The 19,391-nt window shown below is 39.5% G+C and overlaps 1 pseudogene; it reads left to right on the top strand.

Moving 5' to 3' along the window:
* Positions 1 to 6,898: 6,898 nt before the first annotated feature.
* LOC110288837 lies at positions 6,899 to 7,088 on the top strand (annotated as a pseudogene).
* The last annotated feature ends 12,303 nt before the right edge of the window (positions 7,089 to 19,391 follow it).

Here is a 19,391-nt window from a genome sequence, read left to right as displayed (position 1 = left end):
GGGAACATTACTTCAAATGCTTCTTATTCGGAAACAAGAATTCCTATATAAGACAAAAATCCCAGTTTCTTTGTGGACCCAACTAGCATCGCAATCTGGCTCTTTTTGGAATAAGTAAAAGCTGGGTTTTTCAGAGGCCAACTGATTTCTAAACACTAAGCCCAGGCTATTTCTTTAATGGGAATGTTCCAGAAAATGATTACTCTAGCTTATTGGTATAAGTGAGCTGTTCTCACTTAAGTGGAAGAATTGTAACAAGAGGTGCCAGGGTACCAGGAAACTCAGTTCCTAGATAGAGAGTAATGGAAAGCTAACCTCATGCCCTGTTTGCTAATACCTTCTGAAGATTGAGATAGAAATTGTGCCTTATACCTGAGTCTGTGCTGGATGACTAATGTCTTACTTTACTTTCTATTGTTGAGATAAAGACCAGGACCAAAATCAACTGATATTTTCTCTTTCCAAAATACTCTAGCTTGTGCCATGTTTAAAAAAAACAATAATGACACCGAGTAACATTTTATGATGTCGCTGATTAGTGACTACTTCCTACCTAGTTCCTGCTTGGTGCCCCCTCTTCCTCTTCAGCACACTTCTCTCCAGTGTGCAATCTTTGATTCTTCCATGATCTGGTGGTTTGAATATGCTTGGCCCAGAAAGTGGCACTGTTAGTAGCTGTAGCCTTGTTGGAAAAAGTGGGGGCTTTGAGAGACCTTCCTTCTAGCTGCCTGGAAGCCAGTCTTCTATTTGCCTTCAAAATAAGATGTAGAACTCTCAACTACTTCTCCAGGACCAGGCCTGCCTGGACACTGCCATGCTTCCTGCCATGATGATAATGGCCTGAACCTCAGAATCAGTAAGCCAGCCCAAATTAAGTGTTGTCCTTTATAAGAGTTGTCTTGGTCATAGTGTCTCTTCACAGCAATGGAAACTCTAAGACACATGATAACCCTCAGGTACTTTATAAACCCAAAGCACATTCTTATCCTGGGTTTATCAGAACCAATTGCTCTTATTACGAAATCTGGAAAAGGGTCTGGAGAGTTGAATCAGCAGTTAAAAGCACTTGCTGTCTTCCAGAGGTCCTGAGTTCAATTCCCAGTACCCAATATGGCAGCTCAAAATACTTATAACTCCAGTTCAGGGTATCTTATGCTCTCCTTTGACTTCTGAATCATATGTGGATATAAAGCACATTAAGAGGAGGAGTTTGAATGAATCTGACCAAAATACACTGTATAAAATTCTCAAAGAATTAATAAAAAATTGTCTAAAAGTAAGTCTTAAAAATCTAAAAGAGAGGCAGAGCAGTTTGGTCAGTCATAGGAGAAGCATCCTCCCATTCTGTTCAGCAATTGTGGCTCTGTTTGATCTCTAACAGTAGCAAGGGCCTCAGACTTTGGCTTTGGGTGAAAGAAAACAGCTGGAACTAAGCAGATCACTAGGAAGTCCATGGATGGGAAAATACCCACCACCATCCTCAAAACTTACAAACAGCTGGCCACGAAGGCAGCCGGGAAAAGCACACCCTCTACTGGTGGGGTGAAGAAACCTTATCACTACAGGTCCGGGACCATGGCTCTAAGAGAGATTCATCCTTACCAGAAATCAACTGTGCTGCTCATCCAGAAGCTGCCTTTCCAGAGGTTGGGGAGAGAGCTCGCCCAGGTTTTCAAAGTGCAGCCATTGGAGTACTTGGGGAGGCTAGTGAAGCATGCTTGATGGGGTTATTTGAAGACACCCATCTGTATGAAATCCATACCAAGAGTATCACCACCATACCCCAAGGCATACAGTTAGCTTGCTGAGGGTGGAGGGGGCGTTGTAAGTGAGGGTGGATTTTATGACATCTTGTAGTAAATTCTGTAAAATACTTGGGTTTATTTTCTGACTTTTTAGTAAGAAGTTGTTTATAATATGTTGCGTCTGTACTTAAATTATTCCATCTTCCACTCAGCATGACTGAGAAGAGTGACTGTTCACAGGCCTCAGTGACGCAAGCCCTGTGGCTCAGGAGTGACAAGTTGCTAATATGCACAAGGAATGGGTGATACAGCTTACTTCTTGTGACACATGTTTCTGCATGTTAATGACTTATTGGGAGGCTATTAAGGTACTGGAATTGATAAATGCATACAGGGTGCTTTTGCAATAAAACTGGTTATGACTTGATCCAAGTGTTTAACCATGCATCATTATACTAGAATGTGGGCTTTTTCAAAGGTTAAAGATACAAGTTTTAACCATAGTGTAAAAAAGTTTCCTTTAGAAGAAAGAAAGAAAGCAAGAAAGAAAGAAAGAAAGAAAGAAAGAAAGAAAGAAAGGAAGGAAGGAAGAAAGAAAGAGAGAAAGGAAGGAAGGAGGAAAAAGAAAGAAAAGAGAAGGAAATAAAAAGAAAGGCAGGAAAGAAGGCAGTCAGGAAGGAAGGAAACCTGGCAGCTGTAGAATACACTGTGTGCATTTGTAATAGCTATTTTATTGTAGTATTCATCATTTTTGTATTAAACATTTTACATTCACAAGTGGGGAGTCTTGTCACTAAGGTGTGTGTAATTTAGTCCAGTTGTTATTTCCTGACTGGACTGCATTTGTTTTTAACAAAGTGGGAAAATGCTATGCATTAATATTAAACCTTACATAAGAACTCATTGTAGCACGTGTTCACTAACCCCCCGACCCTCTGGCTGGTAACACTACACTAATGGGACTTTATAAGGGCTCTAGAGTAAAATAACAAGTTATTCATATAACTAGCATCATCTGTTGCTAATCTAGTTAGTGCAGATTTTCGTTATGTTTGATCTTATGAGATTGAGTTCTGTTTTGTTTCTTTTTAATCTTTAAGGGGAAAAACAGTGTACAAGGTTTATTTTTCTTTATGGATTTTTAAGGATGGGGGATAACAATACAGCTTCTGCTTATTGGGTCTCTGACTGTGAAGATTGGTTAGGTTATAACTGGTTACTCTCCTGGCAAAAATTCTAAAGAAAAAGGGAGAGAGAGAGAGAGGGAGAGAGAGAGAGAGAGAGAGAGAGAGAGAGAGAGAGAGAGAGAGAGGAAGGAGGGAAGGAAGGAAGGAAGGAAGGAAGGAAGGAAGGAAGGAAGAAAGAAAGAAAGAAAGAAAGAAAGAAAGAAAGAAAGAAAGAAAGAAAGAAAGGCACTAAGGGAATAGTGACAGAGAAACACTTAACAGCTTCTGGTGTCTCTGTTTCCTTGGTTACAGATAACAGAGAAAGAGAGCATTGAAGGCAAACACCTGCAGCATAAAAAGATGCCCTGAGAGACCAGACAAAGGATGCCAAATTCAGAGGAGTTCTTAGGGCACCTGCCAATTAAGCAGGAAACTGAGCAGTTATTCTGATGATCCAGGGCAAAAGGGACACTCTGGACTAAAAACCAATTGAAAGGAATTTGTTTCTTTGATTGTTGATTTCTGTTGTGGTGCCTGCCATTCCCCCTGCCCCCACATCCCTCAAACACGCACACCCTCAGTGTTCTCATCAAGCAGACATGGACTGCCTTTGAGCTGGAGTGTGACTGTGATGCTTCAGATGGAACTCTTCCCTTGCATAAAAATAAGTGGTTAGAGAGAGAGAGAGATAGGTAGATAGATAGAGAGAGAGAGAGAGAGAGAGAGAATAAAAGGTAGCTAGAAAAGCCAGAGAACAGAGTACACACACATGCAGATGAGCATATGAAAAAGTTGCTTCTCCCTAAAATCCACTCTATGCTTCCTCTCTGGCTAGCAATACAGGTTAAAGAAGACAAATTGAAAACCAGGGCCGAGAAAGAAGATGTGTCTCTTCACAGTAGCAGCTCTGTCCATACTACCACTTTCTATTTCATTAGTAGGTCCTGGCAAGTGTATCTGGACTAACCCTATGCCTTTCACTGTAGGACTAAAAAAAAAAAGTCTTACTAGAATGTGGAAAACACACATATGCTTGCTCACATTCAAGAAAGTGTCTCCAAAGAATCCCATTCACTTGTTCAAAGAGGAGGAGAAATCAACCCAGTAAGAAACACATTCCAGAAACACTTCTCCAGCCAGATTCACAGTTCAGAAAATTCAAGAAGGTTCTATAGTAACACATGCTACTGGGAAGTCCCTGGAGATGAATTAATCTCTTCACAAGGCAGGCAGCAGAGACTGCATGCCCTCCCACAGGTTAAAAGGCTGTTCGAATGGTGCAGGGCTCTCTAAGTGTACATTAGCCACAAAAGGATCCCCACACTGTTTGATTGCTGGAGCAATCGGATTTCCAGAAATAGACTCACCCTAATCCCCCTTTTTGTATTTTCCAGAGCAGAAGCTGAACTTTCAAGGGGTTTGACTTAGCTTTTATTTTTTTTTTTTACTGTTCTTTTTACAGATGATTGAATCCCCGGTGTTGCTTTCAGATCTATGTTATTTTGGGTACTGCTCAAAGAAAGCCGTCAATATACATGGAGGAGCAGTGGGTGGCAGCAAAGTTCAGCTCCTTTCCTGATGAAGCAGAGAGACTCCCTGGGGTGGAAAGGGTGGCAAGAAACCACCAAGGGCTCCAAGGTCATTGGAAGCTCAAGGATTTGACTACACAGGCTGATGCTGACAGATGCAGAACACCTAGTAGACTTGAAGGAGAGTCTTTCAGTTTTTTAAAATACTAGACTCACTGTTCAACTTGCTGCCTTCACAAATAACATATTTAATCAGTACACCTCAAAACCCAAGGTTTTAACAATAGGAGTGGTATGAAGCCACAATGAGAAGACATCACTTGTAACAAAGAGTCTTTGTTGATAAGTTAACCTTCTCTTAACAGAAGAAGCACTCTCCTGTCCTAGTTTATAACCCACTTTCAACATTTTCACTCCCCTGCCTTTTGCCCTTTTTCCAGAAATCCTTCTGGCCTCTCACAAAGTGTGTTGAGCCTCAGACCCTCTGAAAGAACTGCTCACATGTTTACCTCGTTATCGACAGGAAAACATGGAGTTCCCAGAGATAGCAAACCACCTGAGAACTGTGAATCTTAATCAGGCCTGTCTTCCCCTCCCCCCATCTACCCTCCACAAAAGAGAAGCATCTAATTAACATAATTGTTAGAAGGCAAGGATGTAGGATTCCAGCAACGGAGTTCTGGGACATTCAGTGACACCCACATCTAGAGAACCCCAGTCATTATTTTTTTTCTTTCTACTGCTTCCGCAGTTGTTTAGAGACACAATACAATTTTAATTTACCCCAGGAGCTGAGTAACAAAACATGCTGACATGCTGACGTCTTATCTTGCTGAAATAGACCTGAGGGAAAAAAAAAATTTTGAGATCGTTTTTGGGGTTTTGTATTCTTCAGTGAGCACCAGAGACAACAGCCATCCCACTCAGCAGTAGCAGATCTCAGCTTGGTCCTTTTTCTCCAAGCAAAGAAAACTTGTTTGCTTGAGCTGGCAATGGCAGCGGAGGGGAGTATGGGATAACAATTACAAGAGCAACAACAACAACAACAAAAGCGCTTTCCCAGGAGTCTGTTTCTTTGGGCTAAAATCTAGTGAGGTGAATATATGACAGCATCCTATAAGTGGAGGCTTAGAAGAGTTATTCCTTAATGAATTTTCCATCTACTTTATACAAAGCAACAAAAGTATGTCAGGTCTTGTGGAAGAAATCCAAAATAAAAAAATACCTGAAGCCCCCAAGTTGAACTCTTTTCCTGTAATCTTCTGTCTCAGCCTCCTGAGAAATGCAGTGAGGAGAAAAGTCTGTCTCACCCAGTGACATTTTTTTTTATTTTATTTTATTTTTTGTAGCAGAGGAATAGACTCAAGATCTAAAGAAGGCAAGTCTCACTTCATGAGCCAGCCTTACAAAAATAGAACATGACTGAAAGTGCTATTATCTGGTGAGGGAGAATGTGTTCGTTAATGATGTTTAATTTTTATATGTATTGATATTTATTTTCTATTTATTTAATATTTTTCTTTATTTTGAGAAAACCATACATGCATGCATACAATGAATCACATGTGCATGATTTAATATATTATATCCATACAAAATAATATCCATCTCCCATTTTCCTCCTCTAGCTCTCTCTGTGTCCCTGTCTATTTGGTCCCCCTCCAATTTCATGCTGTCATCCTTAGAGTTCCTATGCATTGAACACCATTAACAAAAGTAACTTTAGAGAGGAAAGAGGTTATTTCCTCTTACAACTCTCAGGTCACGCTCCATCACTGAAAGAAGTCAGGACAAAAACCTGGTGGCAGAAACTGATGCAGAGGTCATGAAAGAGTGCTGTTTAATGGACTGTTTTCAAGGTTTACCTAATGTGCTGTCTTATGGCACCCAGGATTACCTTCCCAGGGGTGCCACTTGCCCACACTGAGCTAGGCCGTCTCACATCAATCATGAATCCTGAAAATGTTCCATGTGCCAAAGTGTGGGGGCATTTTCTCAGCTGAGAATCCCTCTTCCAAAATGAATACAGCTGGCAGCAGCACACAGGTCCTCTTCCTCCACCTCCTCTTCCTCCTCTTTTTGCCCCCCCCCCCTTCTTTTTTTTTTTTTTTTTTTTTTTTTTTTTTTTTTTTTTTTTTTTTGGATAACTCATTATGTCCAATTAGTGTTGTGCAAGAGAGTGAGTCAAGTCCGGGAACATATGAAACCTACCAAGATCCATACTCTAAGAAAGAATAAAAGCGCACGCCTTTAATTCCAGCACTCGGGAGGCAGAGGCAGGCGGATTTCTGAGTTCGAGGCCAGCCTGGTCTACAAAGTGAGTTCCAGGACAGCCAGGGCTATACAGAGAAACCCTGTCTCGAAAAGCAAAAAAAAAAAAAGAAAGAAAGAAAGAAAGAAAGAATAAAAGGCCCTGCTACACCGCAGCCACTGGTGCTTCCATCTGGGCCTGCTCGAGATGCTGCATGTGCTCCTGCATCTGCACAATGGCTGGCAGATGGCTAAGCTATCCTCTCGAAGGAGGACCACATCATCTTCATTCATTTGGACACTGTTGGTACCCTACCTGAACAAAGGTGGACGAGGTTCAGTACAGCATCATCAAAAAGAAATGGAAGACGGTGAGAGATCTTTCTCATCTTCTGTGAGCTCTGTTTGGTTATCCTAGCTGCCTTAACTCTTATAGGATTCTAACAGACACCAGTATGAACATCTGTCAAGTTTAGCCAGATGACCAGATGATCGTGCAACACTGTAACTTTCTGTGCCTCCAGAGGAAATGCTACTTTCATCATGACCTCCCTTTGTTCCAGCTTTGCTGAGGACAGGGACAGTAAGATCATGAGATTTATCCTAGCCAAACTAGCATAATTTAAGATGTGATGTAGATGTTTTCTTTGTGTTTTTTAATGTTATGTGTTTTGTTTGTTTGTTTGTTTGTTTGTTTGTTTGAATAATACAGTAAAGGACTATTAACCTGTACATACACACAAGTATTGATTAGTCTATACTGTGTTTACCAGGACTCCATTTACTTCCAAACTATATAAATTCAGTATCTTTCTTCTATAAAGTTGACTAGAGTTTTATCTTTGGGTTTTTGTTTTCATTTTATAATAACTTCTAGCTTTTTCTGGTTCAAATTATTAAAAATATTCTCTCACACCATATGCTGAAAGCTACCCTTTTCTCTCATACATTCCCAGTCATCTACTTCTGTCCTTTCTAACTTTGTCCCTTATCTCTTGCATGTTACCTGCATGTGTTTCTGTTTGTTCCTTTCTGGGCTATGTTTTTCCCTCTTCTTCCCCAGGCTCTCTTTCCCCAGTTAGTTTATTTCTATTTCAGTCTCCTATAGAAGTGAATATTTCATTATGTTTTCATAATTCAAAAAGGAATGTTTCCATCCAACATTCATCTGTTATGTGGAACATTTCTTTACAAACATTTTCTTATATTTTCTCAAAAAAAAATGTGTGTGTGTGTGTGTGTGTGTGTGGGTGTGGGTGTGTGTGTGTGTGGGTGTGTGGGTGTGCTTGCATACGCATGCACCATCCACCCTTTTATGAGATGGGCTCTCACTTGCCTGGCACTCACCAAGTAAGGTATCTCTGATGGATTACCTCATCTGTCTTTTTTCCCCCAGGGGTTCTAAGGTACAAGCTATTATTCCCCTGCTTACTAAGCAAGCACTTACTATCTTCCAGTGTCAGGAGCCATCTAGGAAAGGCTGAGTCTAGCAGGTGACTTTCCTGGAGGTGGCCCACCTTTTTGCATGGCCATAGGTGGACAAACTCTGAGAAGCAAGATCCTGAGAGACTTCATCTCAGGATTTCCTCTTGCTAGTGATACTACTCTCCTATAATTATTGCATGGTATTAGCCCACCCTATTGGGACCTTCCTGTAAATCCTGCAAATAAAGATGAGCTTTCATGAATTAATGTTATTTAGATGAATTGATGATTTTATAAAATTTCTGATGTGATTAAAATAATTTTATGAAGAATTTTTCTTTTTTCTTGAATAGGTCTATTTCTTATTATAAAGTTTAACTATTTTGTTAAATTACAAATCTCTAGGGTAATAAAAGCACTTCCTGTTTCAAGTTTCTTAGGCCATTAGTATATAACATGTGAAGTTATATTTTTAATATTTTATTTATTTATATTTCAAATGTTATTCCCTTTCCCTGATTACCCTCCACAAATCCCCTATCCCATTCCTCTCCTCCTGCTTCTATGGAGGTGCTCCCCCAACCACCAATGCAATCTCACCTCACTGCCAAAATATTCCTCTAAACTGGAGCATCGAATCTTGAAAAGACCAAGTGCCTCCCCTCCCATTTATGCTAGATAAGGCCATCCTCTGATACATATGGGCCCCTCCATGCCTACTCTTTGGTTGGTGGTTTAGTCCCTGGGAGCTCTAGGGACTTTGGGGGGTGTCTGGATGGTTGATATTGTTGTTCTTCCTAAGGGGTTGCAATCCCCTTCAGCTCCTACAGCCCTTCTCCTAACTCCTCTATTAGGGTCTGCATGCTCAGTCTGCTAGTTGGTTGCAAGCATCCGCATCTGTATTGGTCAGGCTCCGGCAGAGCCTCTCAAGAAACTCCTATATCAAGGTCCTGTCAGCAAGCACTTCTTGATAACAGCAATAGTGTCTGGTTTTGATGACTGCATATAGGATGGATCCCCAGGTAGGGCAGTCACTGGATGGCCTTTCCTTCAGTCTCTGCTTCACTCTTTGTCCCTGTATTTCCTTTAAACAGGAACAATTCTAGGTTAAAATTTAGGAGATGGGTGAGTGGTCCCATCCCTCAACTGGGTAGGTTCTCTATAGGTTCTCTCTGCCCTTTCTTGGGTATTTCAGCTAATGTCATCCCAATTGAGTCCTGGAAGCCTCTTTCTTTCCTAGCTTCTGGGACTTTCTGGTGTCTACCCCTAGTTTTCCCTCCCATATTGGTACACACCTCAACTCAATTTCCAGACCCTCTGTACTTTGTCAGCATCTCCTCCCATACCTGGTCCTGCCCCCTTTTTCCCTTGCCCTCCTCTCTTCCTTCCAAGTTCCTCTCACCCTCTACTCCCCATGATTATTTTGTTCCCCATTCTAAGAAGGACTGAAGCATCCACACTTTGGTCTTCCTTCTTCTTGAGCTTCATATGGTGTCTAAGTTGTATCATGGGTATTTCTAGTTTTTGTTCCTACTATCCACTTATTACTGAGAACATACCATATGTGGGTTTTTTGTGACTGGATTACCTCACTCAGGATATTTTATAGTTCCATCCATTCCCCTTCAAATTTCATGAAGTCATTGTTTTTAATATCTGAGTAGTACTACACTGTGTAAATGTGCTACATTTTTTTGTATCTTCCTCTGTTGAAGGATAACTGGGTTGTTTCTAACTTCTGGATATTATAAATAAGGCAGCTATGAACATAGTGGAGCATGGGTCCTTGTTATACGTTGGAGAATCTTTTGGGATATGCCCAGGAGTGTTATAACAAAGTCTTCAGGGAGTACTATGTCCAATTTTCTGAGGAACTGCCAGACTAAGTGGTTGTACCAGCTTGCAATCCCACCAGCACTGGAGGAGTTTCCTCTTTCTCCACATGCTCGCCAGCATCTGCTGTCACATGAGTTTTTAATCTTAGCCATTCTGACTAGTGTGAGGTGGATTCTCAGGATTGTTATGATTTGCATTTCCCTGATGACTAAGGATGTTGAACACTTCTATGGGTGCTTCTCAATCATTCGGTATTCCTCAGTGGAGAATTATGTATTTAGATCTGTACCTCATTTTTAATAGGGTTATTTGTTCTCTGGAGTCAAACTTCTTGGGTTCTTTGTGTATATTGGATATTAGCCCTCTATTGGATGTAGGATTGGTAAAAATCTTTTACAAATCTGTTGGTTGCCATTTTGTCCTATACAGTGTCTTTTGCCTTACAGAAGCTTTTCAGTTTTATAGATCCCATTTGTCTATTGTTGATGTTAAAGCATAAGTCGTTGGTATTCTGTTCAGGAAATTTTTCCCTGTGCCCACATGTTCAAGGTTCTTTCCCATTTCTCTTCTATTAGAGTCAGCATATCTGGTTTTATGTGGAGAACCTTGATCCACTTGAACTTGAGCTATGTACAAGGAGATGAGAATGGATCAATTTGCATTCTTTTACATGTAGACTGCCAGTTGAACCAGAAGCATTTGTTGAAAATTATCTTTTTTCCACTGAATGGGCTTATCTTCTTGTCAAAGAGCAAGTAGCCATAGGTGTGTGGGTTTATTTCTGGGTCTTCAATTCTATTCTATTGTTCTTCCTATCTGTCTCTGTACCAATACCGTGCAGTTTTTTATCACTATTGATCTGTAATACAGCTTGAGTTCAGGGATGGTGATTCCCCCAGAAGTTCTTTTATTGTTGAGAATAGTCTTTACTATCCTGGGTTATAGTTATTGCAAATGAATTTGCAAATTGCTCCTTCTAACTCTATGAAGAATTGGGTTAGAAGTTTGATGGAGATTACATTGGATCTCTAGATTGCTTTCTACAAGATGGCCATTTTAGTATATTAATCCTGCCAAACCATGAGCATGGGGGATCTTTCCATCTTCTAAGATCTTCAGTTTCTTTCTTCAGAGACTTGAAATTCGTGTCATAGAGATATTTCACTTGTTTGAATAGAGTCACACAAAGATATTACTTGTGACTATTGTGAAGGGTGTCATTTCCCCAATTTCTTTCTCAGCCTGTTTATCCTTTGAGTAGAGGAAGGCTACTGATTTTTTTTTTTTAGTTAATTTTATATCCAGCCACTTTGCTGAAGTTATTTATCAGCTGTAGGAGTTCTCTCATGGAATTTTTTTGGGTCACAAGTATACTAACTTATCATCTGAAAATAGCGATATTTTAATTTCATCTTTTCCAAATTGTATCCCTTAGATCTCCTTTTGCTGTCTAATTGCTCTAGCTAGAACTTCAATTATTATATTGAATAAATAGGGAGAGAGTGGGCAGCCTTGTCTTGTCCCTGATGTTCATGGAATTGATTCAACTTTCTCTCCATTTAATTTGATGTTGGCTACTGGTTTACTGTATACTGCTTTTACTATGTTTAGATGTAAACCTTGAATTCCTGATCTTTCCAAGACTTTTATCATGAAGGGGTGTTGAATTTTGACAAATTCTTTTTCAGCATCTAAGGAGATGATCATGTGATTTTCTTTTCCTTTGAGTTTGTTTATATCATGGATTACATTGATAAGTTTTCATATATTGAACCATCCCTGCATCTATGAAATTAAGACAACTTGACCATGATGAATGATCATTTTGATGTGTTCTTGAATTCAGTTTGTGGGAATTTTATTGAGTATTTTGCATATTTATTCATAAGGGAAATTGGTCTGAAGTTCTCTTTCCTTATTGGGTCTTCATGTGGTTTAGGTATCAACTTAACTGTGGCTTCATAGAAAGAATTGGGTAGTGTCCTTTCTGTTTCTATTTTGTGATACAGTTTGAAGAATATTAGGTCTTCTTTCAAGATCTGATAGAATTCTGAGCTAAAATCATCCGGTCCTGGGCTATTTCTTTAGGGGCCATGAGACTATTTAGATGGTTTATCTGATCCTAATTTAATTTCAGTACCTGGTGTCTGTCTAGAAGATTGTACACTTCATCCTAATTTTCAATTTTTATTGAGTATATGCCTTTGAAGTAGGATCTGATGATTTTTTAAACTTCCTCAGTTTCTGTTGTTATATCTCCCTTTTGATTTCTACTTTTGTTAATTTTGATGCTCTCTCTGTGCCCTCTGGTTAGTAAGGATAAGGGTTAATCTATCTTGTTGATTTTCTCAAAGAATCAGCTCCTGATTTTGTTGATTCTTTCTATACTTCTCTTTGTGTGTGACTTAATCCCTGAGTTTAATTATTTCCTGTGTATATTTGCTTCTTTTTGTTCTAGAGCTTTCAGCTGTTCTGTCAAGCTGCTAGTAGTATAAGCTCCCTCCGGTTTCTTTTTGGAGACACTTAGAGCTATGGGTTTTCCTCTTACCACTGATTTCATAGTGTCCCATAAGTTTTGGTATAATGTGTCTTCATTTTCATTAAATTCTAAAAAGTCTTTAATTTTTTTTCTTTCTTTCTTCCTTAATGAAGCTATCACTGAGTAGAGTGTTGTTCAGCTTCCATGTGTATGTGTGCTTTCTGTTGCTTTTGTTGGTATTTATGACAAGTCTTAGTCCGTGGTGATCTGATAGAGAGGATGTGATAATTTCAATCTTCTTATATTGGTTGAGGCCTGTTTTCTGACCAATTATATCATCAAATTTGGAGAAGGTACCATGAGATGCTGAGAAGGTATATTCTCTTGCATTAGGATGAAATGTTCTATAAATATCTGTTAGATCCATTTGGTTCATAACTTGTTAGTTTCACTGTGTCTCTGTTTAGTTTCTGTTTCCATGATCTGTCCATTGCTGAGAGTGGGATGTTGAAGACTCCCACTATTATTGTATGAAGTGTGATGTGTGCTTTGAGATTTAGTAAAGTTTCTTTTAAGAATGTGCATGTTTCACTCTACAGTGTTCTATTAATGGTACTTAAATACAATATGCAAAAAGCTGGTGTTCTAATTTGCCTTCTGTTGCTATAATGCAGCAATAAGACCAGAACTAAATGCAGCACGAGAGGATAGAGTTCATTTACCTTACAGGTGAGTCCATCACTGAGGGAAGCAATAGCAGGAACTCAAACATGCCAGGATCTTGGAGGCAGGAACTGAAGCAGAGGCCAAGGAAGAATGCTACTTACTGACTTGCTCCCACAGTTTGCTCAGCTTGCTTTCTGATTCCTCCCAAAGATTAAACATGAAAATCGCCACAGAGGAAGCAGATTTGGCTCAGCCATAAAGAGCACTCTCAGAGGACTAAAGTTTAATTCTTAACACCCAAATGGGGGCTCGTAAATATCTATAACTCCAGTTTCGGGGGATTTGACACTGTCTTCTAGCCTCTGTGGATACTAGGCACACACATGGTACATAGACACACATGAAGAAAAAATACCTATACATATAAATTTTTTAAAAAGGGAAACAAAGAAATAAAATGTTTCAAGACTTGTCTACAGGGAAATCTAATAAAGCCATTTCCTCAATTGAGGTTTCCTCATCCTGGGTGACTGAATTTGTATCAAGTGGATAAAAGCTAACCAGTCCATGATCTTAATCCTCTGGGAATCTTGGCTGTCTTATGCAGCTTCAAAACTGAATTAAATGTGTTCTAATTGTATAGATTTAATATTTTGCTGAAGCTTTCTGTCATCTACAAGTTAAGCCAGCTACATATGATACACAAAATATGATCAGGTGTGGAGGTATACTCCTGTGATCCCAGTATTCATGAAGTAAATAGCCATCCTAAAGCCAGCCTAGGCTGCATAACAAGGCCCTGCCCTGTTTCCTGTATAAATAAAATCCTAATTCCAGTGATTTCAAGAATGTTATTTCACAAATAAAACAGAATTTCACCGGCTAGAGTATTCTTTTCCATGTTCATAGAAGAACAAAAAAAGAATTTACAGTGATAGCTGTGACAATGGTAAGAGAGAGCCCCAATGTCTTCATAGTCCTTGTAGAGAATTTGTTTCCTTACCTGAAAACTGGGTAAGTTTGTGATTGTCTCAACTGGTAACTTACAGCAGACCACTGGTAAGTGGTTAATATGTATATTTATATTCCACATGAAAACAAGCACAGTTGCTTTTATTGGAGCAAACGATAATCACTACCATTGGCAGGGAACAGGCTCCATTTACCCTCTTTAGAGAATGTAATTAGTTGGATGGAGCAGAATGCATCCAGGGGAGAGTTTCTTCCCAAGCATGGAACTCTAGCTGGGTTATAAAAGTTCTTATTTGCACAGTTTTCTGGAATTCCTGAGTTCTGAAGGCTGAGCCAGCATATAAGAGTCCTGCAACAGGGGAATGCCAGGGCCAAGAAGTGGGAGTGGGTGGGTGGGGGTGGGTGGGTGGGGAAGCGTGTGGGGGACTTTTGGGATAGCATTGGAAATGTAAATGAAATAAATGCCTAATTAAAAAATAAATGAATAAAATAACTCAGAATAATTTAAACAAAAAAAAAAGAAAGAAAGAAAAAGAAAAAGTCCTGCAAGCTTAACATCACAATGCAACAACAACAACAACAACAACAACAACAAAAATCTCATGCCATAATTCTCCTGCACTATGGTCAAAATTATAGGAATTTTGTCACTAATTTTATAAAAGAATTCTGGAAACATTTCTAGAAAACAGACATGACAATTATTAATAAAATCATCCATAAAGAGATTGGTTTTAGAATGGTATGGCCCAGAAATAGAGGAAAAGTTAATGAATTAGTTGCGGGGAACAGTACTGATAGAATGACCCATCTATATTATGAACAGAAGTAGTAGAATTATACAATATGTTAAAGGGCGTTTATTATTGAGACACAAAGAACTGTGGGGAGCGGGTGTAGCGGCAGTCCCAAAGGCGCCAGGGACTGCAGCTAAGTCGTATGACTTGCACCTGACTTCCTCATATTAACCACAAACATCGTGAGAGCTGCGCAGGTGTACCAGGTTACTGGNGAAGCCATTTTGGTGGAGATATTCCCCTGCTGCCCTGATTAGCTGAAGCTGCGTGCCTGGTGAGGTGATGTAGCCTGCTGTGAGTGGATGGGAACTGATAGTATATAAGAGTGAGAGGCCCAGGCGTCTTTCGACTACACAGACAATGCTTTCCCAATAAACGTGTGCAGAAGGATCCTGCTGTGGCGTCTTACTTGCTGGCAAGTCGGGCGTCCCACAAAGAACCATGTGGCTGAATGTCCCAGTAGTCTCAAAATGGCATTGAAGGCCTGGAGGATTCCTGGAGAGATGCTGGTTTTCAATCTACCTTGGAATCCTGAGGAAGTAAATTCTAATATCGGTGAAGGAATATGGATCTTTCCAGCTCAACTCATCAGCGAGTGTGAAGCAAAAAGCAATGCTTCCTTCATCCGTGTCCTTTTATGTAGACTGCCAAAAGAAGGGCAGTCCTGGGTCCTGGGTCTTCCTGCTTCAAATACTCTGACCAAGACATCTCTCGTTTCCTCGTTGTAAAAACATACCTGACAAAAGCAGCAAGAAATGAGGTTTTGTGTGGCTCAGCCCTGCAGAGCCCAGGCCATCATGGCTTTAGGCTGCTAGTCTTGTTGCATTTGCAGTTAGGCAGGCAGAGAGAAGAGCGGTCTGATACTTACTTTCTACTTTGTCCTCAGTCCAGGATCTCACCTCAAGGAATGGTGCCACCCACAGTTAAGGCAGGTCTTCCTGCTTCAATTATTTTCATCTAGATAATCCCTCACAGGCGTGTCTGGAGGTGTGTCTCCTAGCTGCCTCTAGATCCTGTCAAGCTTACATCATTATTAAATATCACAGATGTGGTGATGCTATTATGGTAATGCTTTTTCCGATGATTTGTGTTTATTTTATGTGTATGAGGGTTTTGCCTGTGTGTGTGTGTGTGTGTGTGTCACACGTGTATGCAATGCCTGAGGAAACCTGAAGAGACAGTCAGTAGATAGTTGTGAGCCACTGTGTGGGTGCTATGAACCAAACCCAGGTCTGCCTCAAGTGCTTTTAACCACTAAGCCTTCGTTCCAACCCCAAAAGAACACATTTTATAGTGATATGTTTTAGAGATATAATAAAATATTTGACAATGAAATAATATGTCCAGAGCTGAGTATATAACTCAGTAGAAGAGAATTTATCCATGAGCAAAGCCTCAAATTCTACCACCTGCACTGCAGAAAACTTTCTAAAGATTTTCTTTATTTAATGTCACGATTTCTTATTCTATCACCCAGGAATAAGAGGAAGACTGAGAGACTAGAACAAGAAATCATTCTGACAACTCCGGAATCCATCTAGGGACTATGTAATTCTTTCCATTTCTATATGTATGTGAAAATTTCCATGATAAAATCTAGAAATATAAACTACTTTTGTTATCAAAGCAAAACAGCATAGTTGAAAAGAAATAGTATGCTATTCCAATTGAATAAATACAACCGTCATTAATAAAAAACAGTTTTGATCCTACAAGATATTTAAAGGTTGTCAAGGGACAAAAGCCTAAGATTACAAATCACGAATACACTTAAACATTGCTTATACATATTAGGTGTGTTGATATAAACATAACTTAAACTCTACTATATAATAATAATCATACATGTGCATGCATTTGTAAAGGAAGAAAACAGACTACAAAGAGATAGATGAAAATATTCCTGACTATCTCCTGGTACCTGGGCTGCTATTTGGGTTTCTTTGTAATAAGTAAAAGGAGACATTTAAAGTTAAAATTATGGAGAGTAAAACATCACAAGAGGAAAAATATTATACTTACTCATATCATACTTATATCCATTGTGTGTTTGGGTGTGGGGTGGGGTGCATGTGAGAGTGTTTGCAGTGTAAGGATGTGGTGGGGGGATGGGTATGGGTGGGTGGGTGTCTTGTCACAGACCAGATATAGATGTGAAAGTGATAGCTTGTAGAAGTTGGTTCTCTCCTTTTACCATTGGGTTTTGTGGACCTAGCTCAGGTCATCATCGGGCGTGGCAGAAAATGTTTTCACCTTCCAAAATAATCCTGCTGTCCATAAAGAAATGTTTTAAATACCACTTCATTTTCACTTATTCACTTTTTATAAATGTATATTTTTTTTGTCTTTTAAAAGCAAAGTCAGGAAGTTTTAGGTGGTGTGTTTTAGAATATATGCTTACGATGTTAATTCATTACTTCTCAGGACACAATGCTTCCAACTGTTTCTAAAATCCTGCCAGGGGACAGTTTCCCACGACAGATGTCTATTACAATCATTCCTGAAGACAAGATCATGGCACATTCAGCAGACATTTATCACATAATAGCATTTATGATTGCACGAAGAGAAGAAAGGGAGCAATTTTATTAAAAAATGGACATAATTATAAGTTAGAAAATTCACTTTGATTGATGCAACTTCAGTTTTGAAGTTCGCAGATAGAAATACCATGAGGAGCTCACTATTTCAGAGATGAACTAAATTGAAGGTTCAATCAGAAAGTTATTGGTTTGGGTAGAAAGAAAGCCAGAACTCTGAGACAGCCAAGCATCTCCTTTGGGGCAGTGAAGCATTGGCCAGGGATTTTCCAAACCTCTCCATCAAACTATCTGACAAAAATCTCTTCGTTCTTCCATGAAAATTGCTAAGCAAGTAGGTTCTACCTTTTAGAGTATTCTAAATCATCTGTTAATAGAGAAATGTGTATCTGTGTGGGTGAAACTTGTGTTTTCATTACTCTGCATACTACCAACACTTACTATATGCATACATGGAAATATGGTGATTCTTTTCAACATATACAATTAAAATATGCTAACTAATTAATCACGTGCTGTCTAAAGCCAAAAGGTTTAGGTAAAGTTGTTATAAAGCAAGTCAAATTAATGTAACTTGATTTTTTTTAATTGGGAAAATGTTAATTCTACAAATGTTTACAAAGGAAGAAAATGTTAAATATTTTAGTCTGAAGAGTAAGTAAATTTATGAATTTCCTCAAAGCTGTTTGTTTCTTGTTTGTGTATTTGGGCATTTTGCTTGCATGTATGTCTGTGAACTACTTGTGTGCCAAGTAGGCCAGAATAAGGCAACAGATTTCCAGGGACTAGCATTATAGACAGTTATGACCAACCATGTGGAGTGTAAGGAATTGAACTGGGGTTCTATAGAAGAGCAATCAATGTTATTAGACACTTAGAAATCTCTCCAGACCACAATGTTCTGTTTACATAATCAAAAATACCAACTAATACAACTCAGAAACACATGAAACATGAAAGGGAAAGATCATAACTCCCCAACTACCAAACTCAAGAGATACTAAAATAATAGCAAAATTCCAGGAGATGATTTTAAAAGGTAAAAATTGTTAGTGACTTCTAGTCTGGAAGTTGTCTTCAGGTAATCTGACAAAGACAGTGTCAGAATAAGAAAAAGGTTAAAAAAAAAAAAAAGTTAAAAAAAAAAAAAAAAAAGCCAAGTCCATTCCAAAGAATGAGGACAAGGTTTAGAAAGCCACAAGGAACTTAGAGGCAGTATGAAAGAAACAGGACAATGGCAGGCAACAAAGGAATATATGCCAGCCTAATCTGTCACCCAGGTCTCTGGGAGGAAGAGGGAAAGCAAAAGCCACTTTCAAAAGCACTTAGGAATTTTCTCACTCAGTGCTGCTGAGGATCAAGCATTCAAGAGTAGGCTGACTGTAAGGTATGTGGGACCATGCTACCCCAGGAATTTCAATAGCAGGAGTGGAGCCATTCCCTACCTGTCTCTGTAGCTGCTCTAGAACACATAACCATGACACCCCACTGAGAGGAACATGGGCCCTCAATCATGTAACATACCACATGGTGTTCTTCTACATGCTAATGGGGTATCTAGATAGCCTTGAACTGTCAGCCAATGAACTTCTCTTCCTGGGTATTCCTTCCCCAAAAAAAGGTATATATTCCCTGGTCCACCCTGAATAAAGTATATGCATTTACATCCACTATCAACTAAAGCAATACGAACAAGCAAGGATCGTCTCAGAGAGCTGCCTCATTAAGGATCTCTATAGGGAAAGCTTTCAACTAAAAAAGGAAGGCCTTTTCCCCTCCAGCCCCTCTGATCAGACTGGATTCCACTCATCCAGGGCTCTGCCTCCCCTTTCTGCCCAGTATGTCCCAGGATAAAGGGTTCTTGAATCCTTCTTCCTGCCATTTGTTGACAGTGCCCGGGTATCCAAAGAGGAGACTGGGAACCACTGTGGACTCTCGCTTGGAGACTTTATGCTGCTTCCTCCTAGTGGTGTGTCCTCAGCGCCC

Source organism: Mus caroli, unplaced genomic scaffold (assembly GCF_900094665.2).
Source record: "Mus caroli unplaced genomic scaffold, CAROLI_EIJ_v1.1 scaffold_17887_1, whole genome shotgun sequence".
NCBI lineage: Eukaryota > Metazoa > Chordata > Mammalia > Rodentia > Muridae > Mus > Mus caroli.
The sequence above is the reverse complement of the archived record's forward strand: the minus strand, read 5'-3'. Positions and strand labels throughout refer to the sequence as shown.